At 41.9% G+C, this 11,692-nt stretch overlaps 1 pseudogene across 1 annotated transcript; it reads left to right on the top strand.

Moving 5' to 3' along the window:
- The first annotated feature begins 960 nt into the window (after positions 1-960).
- Positions 961-2,728, top strand: Gm9079 (predicted gene 9079; annotated as a pseudogene). The gene has a single exon (NR_004052.1). The product of NR_004052.1 is annotated as a predicted gene 9079 (transcript).
- Positions 2,729-11,692: the final 8,964 nt, after the last annotated feature.

The raw sequence follows: 11,692 nt of genomic DNA, 5'->3' as shown, positions 1-11,692 counted from the left end.
CTTACTCCTCTTGCATATAACCTGAGTTCAGTACTCAACTTCTGTAATTATTTCTCCTTAGGTCCTGACACATTCTTCTGTCCTTCATAGACACAGGTACACAGTGCACGTAACACACATGACATAAAAGTAAGAACTAACTGGTAGAGTACTATTTTCTAGAGTTGATATTTGGATGTGTGGGTAAAATATAGATGCTGATCAATGGCTACAATACCATCTCTATTGTACAACATGGTCATTATTATAATAATATAATTGGAAAGTGCCTGGGTAGATGCTACATATTCTCACAGACTGAACTAACTATCATGTAATTTATGTGTTAATTAGCTAGCTATGGCCAATCCAATATATATATATATATATATACACACACATAGATACACCCAAAACATTGTATGTATACCCAAAACATTGTAGTTGATAAACACATTCACTTTTATCTGCCAATATTAAAAATAAACTCATTCTAGGGAAGTAACATTATATATCAAAAGACTCATAATTGCAGTCAGAAAAACAGATTAATGACTGCAATTTCCATGAGGATTTTTTTACAAGCTAACCAGTCATGCTGTGTCTTAGTTGTATTTCAATATGAAAGGTATTTCCTCTCTTGACACTGGGACAAAATACCCGGAAGAAACAAGAGGGAAAAGGTTTCTTTTGGCTCCTAGTTCAGGCTTCGGTGTGCCAAGGTCTGATAGAGGACTAATACCCAAAATATATAAGGAACTCAGGAGGGAGCTGAAGCTAGAGCTGTGGTGGCGGCAGCTCTGCAGGCCACACATAGTCCAAGTCCCAGCTTCGACCGTGCTGTATCATAGTGCTGCTCGTGGAGCTGCTGGTGTTGCTGGCCAGGGCCCTGGGCTACTTTGTCAGCATCGACACACATGCTGAGAAGTGCTTCTTTGAGCGGGTTACCTAAGGGAATCAAGATGGGCCTCATCTTCAAGGGGGTGGGGGTGGAGGGCAGGGCTTCCTGGACATCAACATGGAGATCGCAGGACCAGATAATAAAGGACTCTGTAAAGGAGATCGAGAGTCTAGAGGGAAGTACATGTTGTCAGCCCACATGGATGGGACTGACAAGTTCTGCTTTTACTAATAGTCTGTCCACTATGACTCCAAAAATCATAATGTTCACCATTGACATTAGGGAGGCTCCCAAAGGCCAAGACATGGAGACAGAAGCTCATCATAACAAGCTAGAAGTGAGTAATGAACTGGCAGTGATAATGACCACTGTGAAGCACGAACAGGAGGAGTACATGGAAGTCTGGGAGAGAATACACAGAGCCATCAATGACAACACAAACAGCAGAGTGGTCCTTTGGTCCTTCTTCCAATGACAACACAAACAGCAGAGTGGTCCTTTGGTCCTTCTTTGAAGCTCTTGTTGTAGTTGCCATGACACTGGGACAGATCTACTACATGAAGAGATTTTTGTGAAGCCCTAAGGGTTGTTTAAAAGGCCTTTTCCTGTTACCCCAAATTCATGATTTACTCATTTACCAAACACCTTGGTCATCATAATGTCATCAGTTTATACATTGTTCTTATCTGAACATTCATGACTTATGTTTCTTTGTGATTAGTAGCTGTTGGGGAAAACCTATTTGAGAAAGTCAGAGTGAAAATTTGACATTTGATTGACCTGTAATTCTTACTTGAAAGCAGACCCATTATACAGGTCCTTCCAAGAATCCAGAGGCTGTTAATGGTGTATGGGACTATGGTCTTTATTATGTTTTTACCTTTGGTTTTTATAATAAAATGCAGGTTATCCAGGAAGTAGCCCACAGCCTGACAATACTTGTTAACTGACTTCATTCATCAGAGGCTCATTTTGTTATTACAGCAACAGCGATCTGAATCCTGACCCTTGTGGCCCTGCCTCAGGGCAGAGACCTGATGGGGCATGTTACCCGTGTGGTCACTCACACTTTGTCTTGAGTTTGATGTTAAGACTTTTCTCATCACTTCACCCTAAAGTTTTATATTGAACCTTAGAACTGATTCACCTATAACTGAATTGACATAAACAGCCAATAACTTAGCTGTCTGTTGAATCCAGTTTCCCAAGTGTCAGAACAGACTGCTGTTTCCCTTGAGCTGCATAGTCTGTCTATTGTTGGCACTTAGGAAGAGCGAATTCCTCACCTGGAAACCTGCATTTCTCAAAACAAAGGGTTAAGCCTCTGGGATTGCTGGCAGTGATAGGCAGCCACTGTTATGTTTTTAGTCAGTGGCCTTTAGGCCCTGGTCTTCAGTGTCAGCACTAGGGTTTGTTTGTCCTCTGGGGTCTTTCTCTTCTGGCACATGCCAGTTTTGTTTATATAAAGTGAAGATAGAATCTTCTCTTCATGATAGAAGAACATTCTATGTTAGGTTTAACGAAAGGTGCTCTGCTTTGGGTGTGGGTGGTCCACACCCAATCTGATAACTGTTAGTTACCTGGATATCTTATTTTTCTTTTTGGATCTTACAAGGGAAAAACTACAAATAACAAGTTTTATAAATTTAATTTAAATTTGTTACAGGTTTTTATGTTTAGGACAAATAATTTTTCAACCATTAGTGATAACTTTGCAACAGTTTGTTGGTAAGGTGACTCACCATAGGGCAGCTGTTGTATGCTAATTTGTGTTTGTGTGTGTATATATATATATATATATATATATATATAAACACTTCAGAATTGAATTAAAATATGTAAATTTAAGATTGGTTGTGTATCTAATATACCCCAGATTCAGTAAATAAATAATTCTTTAATAAAAATAAAGAACTCAAAAACTAGATATCAAAAAAAAAGTCAAATCATCCAATTTAAAATGGAGAGCAGATGGAGCTTGGGAGTCTTTTGAAAGAGTCGGAGAAGGATTGAGGACCAGAAGAGGACAGGGACTTCTCAGGAAGACCAGATTCAATGAACCTCGACCCTTGAGAACTTGTAGACTGAATCACCAACCAGAGAGCAAGCATGGTCTGGACCTAGGCTCCTGCACATATGCAGCAAATGAGGAGCTTGGCCTTCATGCAGGTCCCTCAACAACTGGAGCACCTTGAGCCTGTTGCTTGGCCGCCTGTGGATCCTGCTCCCCCAAATGGACCTCCTTGTCTTGCCTCAGAGGGAGAGGATGTGACTAGTCCCACAGAAACTTGTGTACAGGGTGTTGGGGGCACAGCAAGAGGGGTGCTTCCCCTTGTCAGAAGAGATAGAGAAGGTGAAGTGGGCAGAGGACTTGTGTGAGGGGTACTGAGAGGAGAGGAAAGGCTGATACTGGATTGTACAGTAAGTAAGTAAATAAATGTAAAAATAATTTTTAAAATGAAGAGCAGACCTAAACAGAATCTTAAATAGAGAGAAGTCAAATGCCTGAGAAACACTTAAAGAAATGCTCAACATCCTTAGCCATCAGGGAAAGGAAAGTCAAAACTACTTCAAAACTCTACCTTACACCTGTCAGAATGGCTAAGATCAATAACACAAGTGCCAGCCCATGCTGGGAAGGATGTGGATCAAGAACACTTTGTTTCTGGTGGGATTGCAAACTTGTATAGCCATTATAGAAATTAATATGGTGGTTCCTTGATCAAGGCCCAGCTATATCATTCCTGGGTATATACCTAAAGAATGCTTCATCCTATCACCGGGCAGTGGTGGCACACGCCTTTAATCCCAGAACTTAGGAGGCAGAGGCAGGTGGATTTCTGATTTCCAGGCCACCCTGGTCTACAGAGTGAGTTCCAGGACAGCCAGGGCTACACAGAGAAACTCTATCTCGAAAAGCCATTAAAAAAAAAATGCTTCATCCTTCCACAAGGACACTTGTCCAATCACGCTCATAGAGGCTTTATTCATAATAGCCAGGAAACTGGAAACAACCTACAAATCCCTCAACTGAAAAATACATAAAGAAAATGTGGTACATTTGCAATATGGAATATTACTCAGCTGTTAAAATGGAAACGCATGAGACTGTGCAGGAGAGCATGCAGGCGGCAGAAGCAACATAGCTTCTGGGACAGGGTCCCTTTCAGGCCTTCATCTTCAGCCAGAGGCAGAGCTGAGCTCCAGACTTCTGTGCACTTGCCTGCTGAGAGTACTCTGACCACTGAGACTCAGGAGAGAGTTGAACTCCCTGGAGTACTGACTCCAGAAAATCAAATAACCTTATTAAAAAATGAGGTACAAAACTAAACAGAGAATTCTCAACTGAAGAATACCGAATGGTTGAGAAACACCTGAAAAAACGTTCAACATCCTTAATCATCAGGGAAATGCAAATCAAAACAACCCTGAGATTCCACCTCACACCAGTCAGAATGGCTAAGATCAAAAATTCAGTTGACAGCAGATGCTGGCGAAGATGTGGAGAAAGAGGAACACTCCTCCATTGTTGGTGGGATTGCAAGCTGGTATAACCACTGTGGAAATCAGTCTGGCGCTTCCTCAGAAAATTGGACATATGGATAAAGAATGTTAATGTTTTTTAACCCAAAATAATTGTTTTGAGTTCCCATGCTTTTGCTATGACTAAAAGATGTGAGTCTACTCTCAGAGCACACATCTCTTTTTGTAACTAGAATGTGTTAATAGAACTCATATAAGCTTCAGGGAGTTGCGGCTTGGATCCACCTGTCACAGGCCAAATGGACTCCAGATAAGTACTCTCGTCAAGTCAGTTAACAGATTAAGGTCCCTGCCTGTTGCCTGTTCCTGAGGGGGAGCTCCAAATGGTCGATTTTCATTTAAGGTTCTTACCTTTAACTTCCATCCCAGTTTATATCTGTCCTTACAGATTCCTATTCAGGTGACAGGTACCATGCAGGAATCAGCCTCAGACTACAAAACTGCTCTAAAAGCAATCTACAAATTTACCAGCCCCAGGTAGTCTTACAAAACTGGAGAGCCTGGACTTGTAAGAACTGATATAAGCGAATAATCCAGTTGACATGATCGCTCCCTGTCTCTTCATCTAGGTCAGGAAACCAGATGGTTCTGATGAAAACCCCATTGCCTGGATCCCCTCTCAGACTTTCACTAACAGTTAAAGGGCCCTGCAAACAACATCCTAATTTTACCTGAGGAGCAGTTACAGAAGAGAGTATTTGGCCCTTGTCTTCAACAATAGGCTGGGGGGGTGGGGGGGGAAAGCTTAGGATCCTAGAAAACTCCCTTGCAAAAGGACAAATGGCTACGTCTAGTGTGTATTGGACTCAAGCTGGCCTCGGGGCTCCCTTATTATCAAAAACCCTACCAGTTAAAACCAACTAGATCAAGAACTATCAGCAGGTGGATTCATTAGCTGAAGCAATTTTGCAACCTGAAGAACATTCAAATTGCTCTATGCAGAACAAGAGGTGACTGTGTTACTTTAAAAGAAAATTGTCCTTTCCGTGCAAGGCACCCAAGAATCATTAGGGATGGTTGGGCTGTACTCTGGGAAAAAAAATAAAAACAAAAAAAACAAAATCAAAAACAAAAAACCATACATCCAAGTCAGAAGAGAGCTCCAGCATTTGGTTCCCAATCTCATGTTAAGGTTCTTCCTGGCTGATGACTTTGCTGTCAGCCATTGCACTCCTCCTGCTGATTCCTTTAATCAGAGAATCATAAATGCCTTAGTTGGCACATCTATCTCATAGATGGCTTCAGAGGCAGCTCTTCCTTGTCCCAGGTTGGCACTCCATAGAAGGATGTGGGACATCCCCCACTCTTTACAGACCAGAACCTGTTTCCAGGCTCTTCAGCCCACACTGCTTGAAATCCTTGGCTCCATCCACAAAAGGCTCCAGAGCTCCCTCAGCAGCCCTGGGGGAGGGGCTCCAGTAAGCACTGGTGCAGGAGTTCCCACACCATCTTCTTCCTAAACAGAGGCATGTGCTGCTGAGAGAAGGTGATGGGTTGGCCTCTGGAGATGTAATCTGCATATTTACAGGTAAACATGCCACAGTCACTGATAGTCTCCTGCTGAGGAATCTCCTCTGCTGGCATGCTGTGCTGCTTCCAGTCCAGAGGGTTCAGATCCACATTGCTCTTTACACACACACACTAAATGTAAAATTGACCACGTGTTGGGATTCAAGGCAGGTGCCACCATAAACTGGATGTACAATCTTTGAATGATGAGTGAGGAAAATGGCTCAGTGCTTAAGAGTGATGCTTTCTCTGAAGATGAACTTTGGTCTCTAGACCCATTCTCATAGCTTACAACAACCTGTAACTCAAGTTCTAGGGATCTGGCATGCTTTTCTGATATACCCAGGCAACACACACACACACACACACACACACACACACACACACACACTACAAATGTGTTTATGTATGTACCAGATTGAGGGTCCTTGGATATTGTTCTAAGGAACTTTCTAGGTTTTTTGTTTTGTTTCTTATTTGTTTGTTTGTTTGTTTGAGGAACCATTCATCATCATCTGCATTCTACTAGAGGCAAGGTTGGTATTGGTCAGAAGGAAATGTGCTGTTGAAAACAACATCGGACTGTAGTGGTGAGGGCATTCACATGCCCCAGTGGTAGTTTGGGGCTTCCTTTTCTGGGGTTCTGGTGGGGAGTTAATCCTATGTTTGCCAACCCCAGACTCCTCACTGAGCACATATTCATACAGCAAAGGAAGACTAAGTCTGTAGCCTGTGTTTCTATGGTAAAGGAGAGAAAACAAGGCCACCTCTAGGTACCTTCTACTAATTTATAAGGAAATGAGAACCCGGCTTGTCTCCAACATGTTTCTTGGGTGGTCTCTTCTGTATTTTAGGGGCTAAGGAGGTCAAGGAGACTCATACATCACACACATAATCTCCTCTATGAACCCTTTACATGGATGCATATCTAGTCCAATCCTGATGCTCTATTAAAAAGGCACAACCACCACATCTTTTCCTAGAGCAGTTTCCAGAATGCTTTCTCCACCCCTTTAAAAATCAAAATAGTTCTAAGTTTGCCCCAAACATTAAGTTCTGAGATTTCTTATTTTATTATTGTTCCTTAGGTTTCCTCTCTCCCATCTGTCTCCTTATTGTTGTTAGATGTTCACATGTATATAAATACATGAACTTAACCTACTGGATTCCTTTAGTGCTGCTAGCATGTGCAGCATCTGCTTAGGGTTGAGCACTTGGACATGGATAGCCAATTAGGGAGCATGTACCAAGGAGACCTCACTCTCCTTCTCACTAGTCATTATATACCTTTAGCTCTGTCAGCAAATGGTGGGAGGTTGTGACATTTTACCATCCATGTTGACATGTCTTTTCGGGTTGTCATTGTCTAGGACTTGTTTACATAAGCATGTTGTTAAAATGTAAGGGATATAGTTTCCCTAGCCTATGTACAAGTCTTGCAGCAGACATCTGGGCCCTCCAGCTCTTAAAATCTTCTGCCCCCTTCTCTGTGGTCTTCCTTCTGCCTCATCTGTAGCAGCTGTGTTGTCAGTGTATCAGCTGTGGCTGGGCATCCCACAGTCATTAATGTCTGGGTTTTACTTAGTGCCTTTCATTAATGGGTTCTGTCTGCTGAAATAGAGGTCTCCTTGGTGGGAGCTACAGACACCTGAGGGTACAAGTATTTATAATGTGGTTTTAAATCATCCTGTTTTAGGAAAGGGTCAGTGTTGGCTTCATCTCTAGGTTTCATGCCTTCACCAGCAATGGCATCTGCGAATTAAATGGTCAGGGAATTAAATGCCTTCCTCTAAGAAGGGCTTCAGACCCATGACATGGGTGTTGGTTCTCTCCAAGATATGTCTCAATTGGACCATTGGGTAGTGTAGGCTTAGACTTTTCAAAATCTATATTTAATAGGGGTGTGCAAATGCTTTGACCCCACTTCTAGTCTACCATCCAAAGGGAGGAGAGTAAATAGGACAAGGGGCTGGGGATCTGTTTAGAAGTAGTTCATAAGGGTGATTCTAATCACCCTTGGTCAAGATAGAAACAGTCAAGTTCACTTGGGTCAGGACACCAAACACAAATCAACAGAGTGGCATGATCCGGAAAAATCCTCCAGGCCTCTACAAATGGGCTCCAATCGTCAGAAGGGACTGGGACCAGCTGAGTCTCAAGAAATTATTTGCCATGCCTCTCTCAATCAAGTGAAGATTAGCCAAGATGGAGACCAAGAGAGCATTGCAAAGCTAGCTATGCACATGATCGGTCACAGTCTGTTGAGTTCTATTTATACTCAACAAGGATTACAAGTCCTCCAGTGGGTCCTGCCCTGGGAAAACACAATGTGAGTGAGTCTGTATCACATGGCACAACCAGAAACTTCCACTTTAAGGGGACATGTTGCTATGCCAGTAATTGCTTAACATTCTTTACACCCACAAACACACACACAGAGGGAAGGGCAAGGGAGAGGGTGAGATAACCACTGTTGTAACACTGTGGGTAGAAATCTGTTACTTTCCCTAGGTCACAAATTATCAGCCTGAACCTATAAATACACACCTATTGGGCACAATTCTAAGCTTGTGGCTCAAATACAACACAAGTTCTCTTTCTCTTATCTAATAGAAAGCCCTCATTTCCTTACACCTCCCCCTGTTTCTTTAATATGTACATTCCTAGCATCAGTCATATTAGGACTGTTGGAGTTCATCAAAAGACCCTCACTCACAAAGACCACAGAGATCGCCATCGCTGAAACCACATGAGGATTTTTTTTTTTTTTTGATCCAACATGTTGTGGACTCCTCTCTCAGTTCACAGGCAGAGGAGAGACCCAGAACAAAGAAAGAACACACTTTTTATACCTCTGTAAGGGGCAGATATGAGCAACAGATTAGCTGTCTTATATTCATTGGTGTAGCAAGTAACCTTTTCAGGTATTGGTTGGTTCACATAGTAACTACCTCTGGCCTAGTGACTCACTTTGCTTGCCCCCATGGTGGGTTATTATGATTTGGTCTGCAAAGCAATAGTACCTTTTGAACCTATGGGTCAGCTATTGATGTGCCAGAAAACTTTGTCAGCAATGCTAAGGCAGTATGTGGTTTATCTCGGAATTCAAACTGAGGCAGGATTTCCAAGGACTGTTATCTGTGTTATAGCTAATTTTTGAGGACAGCTAATCTTGCTCCGGCAGCTATGGTCATCATGACCTCTTAGTCAGTCCTCTCTGATGGGGAAGGGCCGGTTGGTCTTGAACTATTGACCTTGCTTACACTGGCAGGGAAAGGGAAATTCCTCAAGCAGCAGGGGGAGGGAAAAGAGTCTGCAAACAGCATTGGTGCACGTGAGCCAAGCAGAAAACTGTATTTCTTCAGGACGTTGTGAGTGTTAAGACAATGATGCTCTATGGTGCTCCTTGCTCTTCTGACTCTTCCTCACTCACTGCACTCTGAGCTTCTGTATTTCTCCTGCAGTCTATTCAACTTAGAGCTAGGCTCTCTTAATAGAAAAGCGTGCTGTGATGGCTAATCCTGGTGATCAACTGGACTGCATCTGAAATCCAATGCAAAACTAGCTGAGCAGTCCTCTGAGGGATTTCATTGATCAGATTATTGGAAGCAGAATGGCCCACCCAGACTATCGGTGTGACCTTTTGGAGGCAGCCAAGTTACAATGATGTGAAGGAAAGACAGTGCTTTTTCCTTACTTGCCCATGTCCTTTTAAAATTGTAAGTTTTATTATTTAAAACCGTTTTCAAATTTAAAAGTATTTTGATCATATTCTTTTCCTCCCCCAAGTCTTTCAAGATCCCTTTCCCCTCCCCACCTACCCAACTTTAAGTTCTTTCTCAAAACACAAACAAAAATCCCGTACAGCCACAAACCACCCTTGAACCAAGAATACAAAGTTAAATACCATACAGAAAGAAAACACAAAACAACAACAAAAGAGAGTAAGACAAACCACCAACCTAACCTAATAAAACCACAGAGAGAGAGAGAGAGAGAGAGAGAGAGAAGACAGAGAGAGACAGAGAGACAGAGAGAGAGAAAGACAGAGAGACGGAGACAGAGAAAGACAGAGAGACATACACATACATGCTCACATTCACAGCTGCATAATATTTCTGAGACCTTTTGAGAAAACTCCAAGTAAACAAGAGTCTTGTCATCTCTGTTCCTTGACAACATGGGTTGTTCTTAGGAAGTGTGTTTCCGGCCCCTTCCACATGGAGCAGACAGGAGTGGCTTCACTTTAGACTGCTCACTACAGTGGGCTATTGTTGATTGTATGCCTACAGACCTGTGTGGGAAAACATGGATTAGCATGTGCAGATTATCCTTGTGATTATAAAGTAGATTCAAGTGACTCTTCTTAATCCTCAGAGTATAAATTGTCTGATAAATTGTCAAGTTGACCAGCGCCTAAGACTTTAGTCTACCTCATTTTTAGGCCATGCTCTCCCATGTTCACACAGCAAACTAGAGCGATGAACAATGCAGCCTTGTGTATTTTACAAAGACCAGATTCTCTGGCTCTCCAGGGTGAGACAGCCATTGATGAATGATATGGATTGTATCCCATTAGCCAATCTAAAAAATATCCTCTACTATTCCATCAGTTCTTTTTTGACCTTAAGAGACTTTTCAGAATTCTTCCAGCCTTCTCTCATTTCCCAATGGAAGGCCAACCCCACTTGAAATATTTGTGATAGTACTACACTTCCAGGTGCCACAGTCATCCACATAGCCCATCCAGCTATGGTTCCCTGTAGCTGCCATAAGAAATTACCTCATACTGGACTGAGTGAGGACCAGCTGTCCTTAGAGCTCTACCTCCTAGGAATATAAGCACATACTACCGTAGCCTTTAAAAACCACATTTATTTAATGATTTATTTGTGTGTTTGTGTATACATGTTGAAGTCAGAAGAAAAATTCTAGTAATCTCCTCTACTATGTATTGGGGATTGAACTCAGCTGGCCAAACATTGTGAAAAGCACCTTTACCCATTAAAGTTTTTATGGCATTAGGATTTTAACTCATATCCTCTTCCTTAAAAGGGGGGTATATTACTTGACAAAATGAGTAAATCCATTTCATGCACTTCCCACATATATCTTCTCAAAGTAATCATATATGAAAAATAAAATTAGCAGATTCTAAAAAATATCATTATAAATGGTTACTTTTGAATCTTCAAATCATTGTTGATCTAATGTCATTTTTAATCATATACATCATCTTTATTGTATAATAATTGAATCATAAGAAGGTATATGGATCGTTGAACACAGATCACAGTGAGAGAAATGCAGACCTACTATGCAAGAGGCTCTGTCCTGTTATCCAAAGAGTTTGGTATTGCAAAATACCACATCTACAAAGAATGTGATAGAGTTGCAGTTTTGATCCCAGATACTCATGTTCAGTTTTCTTTCTCTGTTTGTGATGTGTTGTGTTCTACAGCTTCATCACTGGCCTAGCTGTAGTTCCTGGGTCCATCTCCATATCTGTGAACAATGTGCTTCTGGTTTTAAATAGAGGAAAAAAGCAAGGATCTTCCATGCCACCCAGTGGTTACTTTATGCCCAGAATTTAAAGAAAACTCCAAACTGCATCTTCTGGTTGTCTTCTTGCTTGGAAATGAGCACTGTGTAAGGACTGGACAATGCAGTTCCTGAAAAGAAATGGAGGTTTTGTCAACATGCTTTTCATAACATATGACAGCTCCTGGATTCAAGGTGCAGACATTCTCCAGTGGCGTT

This window comes from Mus musculus, chromosome 10, assembly GCF_000001635.26.
Source record: "Mus musculus strain C57BL/6J chromosome 10, GRCm38.p6 C57BL/6J".
NCBI lineage: Eukaryota > Metazoa > Chordata > Mammalia > Rodentia > Muridae > Mus > Mus musculus.
This window is presented reverse-complemented; position numbering and strand designations above follow the sequence as displayed.